This window comes from Nelumbo lutea, chromosome 1 (genome assembly GCF_056320005.1).
Source record: "Nelumbo lutea isolate HS-2025 chromosome 1, American lotus-T2T, whole genome shotgun sequence".
NCBI classification, from domain to species: Eukaryota; Viridiplantae; Streptophyta; class Magnoliopsida; order Proteales; family Nelumbonaceae; genus Nelumbo; species Nelumbo lutea.
In genome coordinates, this window is record NC_142684.1 from 211,099,739 (window position 1) to 211,103,199 (window position 3,461).

Consider the following 3,461-nt stretch of genomic DNA (forward strand, 5'->3'; position numbering starts at 1 on the left):
TTCTGTTTTATTATAGAAATTAAATAAAAACACATGTATACAATTGATGCGGTTTGAATTGAGGTGGACCAGATCCCGTCAATTTAACGAGTCAAACTAAAAGGACGAAGTAGTGCATTGAGCAACACTAACAACAAGACAAAATTCAGATATTGCTAAGAACTCAAGCTAGAAGGAGGTGAAAAGGTCAATCAAGCCAAGCTAATTAGGGCAAACAGGGTTGAGAAAGATGGAAGAGTAAAAAAAAAGGCTAGGGTGCCGAAAGGTTCAAAAGAGAGAGGATACCGATACCTTGATGAAAATAGCATTAAATAGCTGAGTGTCGTGGTATACTCGATTACGTTCATTGTTGGGTGCTTGGCATTCGAGAGGGGAGACTGGCCGCCGAGGTGTCCTGATGATCTCAGGTTCTTAGGCGCGGGTGCTCATTAACGGCGTAGACATTGTGTACCGTACTCTGCTTTCATCCGGGGCTTTGACCTATAGGTTGCCACCGACTCCGGTGCGTGACATACTACCTTATTGACGTGGCTGAGGACATTCTAGATCCTGGGACACGGCAGCAGCCACATAGCATCCTGACCGGAGACCGGATCTACTCCTTACACAGGGCGCCTCACATGCACATCCTACCCTCCATCACAGGCACATCCTACCTTCCATTCATAGGAACATTTCCCGTACTTATAAGTTAGTATTCATGGGAGATGTTCTCAATGCACGGTGAATGTGCATGTGAGGAGCGGTTCCTGTTCTTCCTAACTGGCCAGGGAACGGCCCTAACAACAATAAAAAATTTGATCTTTGTTCTTTTATTTATAGAATTAAGGGGATGTTTGGATCCGTGGCCGTTTTTCAAAAAAAACGGTGCCATATGGGATCCACATAGGTGTTTCAACAAATGCCCATGTATCTCATTGTTTGGTTCAGCTGATTATTAAAAAATCGTGACCCCACTGATGCATGAAATTTGGTGTTTCATGCATCGGTGAGCCATTTTCCCTAACGGTTGACTGATGTGTATCCTATGCGGTGCTTACCTGGCAATACATACATGAAAAATAGTGATAAAAATCACCTTACCAAACAGTATAGTGTTACTCACTGTGTACGTAGTAGAAGCATTTTTTTTTGTAAAAAATGGGTCTTGAAAGCATGAACATTTTTTTATTTAAATCGGTCCCAAAGAATGCTCTCACTTCCAAACACCATGTATAAATTATTTGTCAAGTTGCTTTTATTTTTATTTTATTATTTTTTGAAAGAATTATTTTATTTAACTATATCATTTGATATGGACATTCTTTCCGTAATGGCGTGGCCGAGCGGTATCAACGTTGCGACACTAAGCTGACAAAACATAGAAAATCAAGTCAATAGCATAATTGACATTGAAACTCCTTTAGATTTAGTAGTTGCATTTTTAAATAATTTGAATTTTGCTTTTTTTTTTCCTCCTGTTGTAAATGTTACCATCTCCCATAGTATAACTCAATGAAAACTCCATTTTTTCTTTTTTCATTTTTTTTTGTAATAATGAAAACTCCATTGATGGTGATCTACTGTTTTTCATTGAGATTTACATCTTAAATGCAAGTTGAGTTATTTTTGAATTTTTTTCCCTATTAGTTGCGTTTATTTGAGGTATAAATTCATTTTTACACTGATAAAAAAGATAGTGCTGCAGGTTCAGTGGTCGATGGAAGTTTATATTTTTAAGATAAATTAATATTCTGACCTTTTATCTAGGATTTGTCTCTTTTCTTTTTTCTTAATCTTAGAAATTCATTAGTTTTGTTTTACCAACTTGGCTACCCAGACTGGTGATGCATATTACTTGAAAATTTCCTGATTCGGTGTACTTAAATATCATGTAGTATTCATTGCTATAAAAGATTAAGCATTATGTTAATTGTCGAAAAGGGGAGCTTGTAACTGCTTTATATTCATTTATCAACAAAAAAAAGGGAAAAAAGTAAAATTCATTTGGATTTAAAGATAACTTTTGTAGAAGTTTTTTTTTTTTTCTTTATTTCATAATTGATTACTTTTGTAGAAGTTGATGTTTAATGTCGTCAAAAGTTTTATTTCCTTCTTGATGACTACACCATTTGATCATTCTTTTCATGGGGCTGGAAACTTCCATCTAAGCACTAAGCATGTTTTGTTTTGAGATGGAAGGGGCTCAATTTAAAAGTTCAGTTTCTTTTTTTTTTTTTAGGTTTTTCATTTTGTTTACTTAACTTTCTTGCTTTTATTGGTGCCCAATACTTTGAGTTGCTTTTTTCCTTTTTTTTTTTTTAATTTTAACCATGAAAACTAGAAGCATTACTAGCAGTTGGTATGTTTTACATTGATTATGAAAGAAAAGATTTTTGTATGCAACTTTGTGCTTCTGGTACTGTGTTAACTTCTGCTTGTTTGATTTTGATATCGTAAATATTTTCTTTTTTTTTTTTCTTATTTAATGTAACTGATTGGTTCTTTGTTCAGGTTTCGAAACCAAGACCAAAGAATAAGGTTTGAGTTGTTGGTACAGCATTATTGAACATTGCAGAATTTGCTTCTGCAGCCGAAGAGAAAGAACTTCAAATAAATGTCCCTCTCATTCTGCTTAGTCGCAATGTTGATCCTCAGCCCTCTCTTTGTGTATGTGCTTTTATTATATTTATTTCTTTCTAATTGCCAGTTATATCTCATTTTTCTAGACTTTCCATTTTTCTTTATATTTATAGATTTGTTTTTATCACAGTTATCTCTCAGCTTATTGGAATTGAGAACCACCCAAGAGCATGCAGAGACAGTACCAAGATTGATAGTTTCGGTTCCACTGTCACCTCAGTCTGGAGAATCTATCTCAATAGAGAGGAATGATTTTTCCACTCTCAAAGCAGGTCTAAGAAAAGTAAAAATATTCACAAAGTATCTATCAACTCAAAGATCTAAGAATGCATGCCATGAGGAAAAGGGGAGTGAGGGCAGGTGCTCTGCAAGGAGCGACAATGCTGATTATATATACCCATTACTCCCTTGATGATTTTGATGATGGGGAATTGGAGGATGAGAAGGGAGATTCTAGTTTTAGGAAGTCATTCAATTATGGCACCTTGGCATATGCAAACAGCACTGGGAGATCATTTTACTCTAACAAGAATTATGAGGATTGGATTTACTACAGCAACCACAAATTGGATGTGAGCTACTTACTTGCATGTCAAGGATTTAGTAGCATCAATCGGATATAGGAGGGCTTGGGCTCTTTTTCGTATCCAGAACGGAGGTAGGCTCGCTGTCGCTGCCCAGCATTCCATGTTTATTCTCTAAATTCTAACTACTATAAGAAAAACAGTCTAAGGCAGCGGTTTGGAGCCGGCGCTCTTAAGGACCGCTTCCTTAGAGAAGGTGGCGTTCTCATAAAGACCGCCGCCTGCTAAATTAAATTAAAGAAAAACAAAATCTGG

General features: G+C 36.2%; 1 long non-coding RNA gene across 1 annotated transcript; it reads left to right on the top strand.

Annotated features, from left to right (window-relative positions):
* The first annotated feature begins 2,058 nt into the window (after positions 1-2,058).
* LOC148880801 (uncharacterized) lies at positions 2,059-3,226 on the top strand. The gene is made up of 3 exons (XR_016105392.1): positions 2,059-2,196; positions 2,494-2,649; positions 2,753-3,226. It is a non-coding gene; the product is annotated as an uncharacterized LOC148880801 (long non-coding RNA).
* Positions 3,227-3,461: the final 235 nt, after the last annotated feature.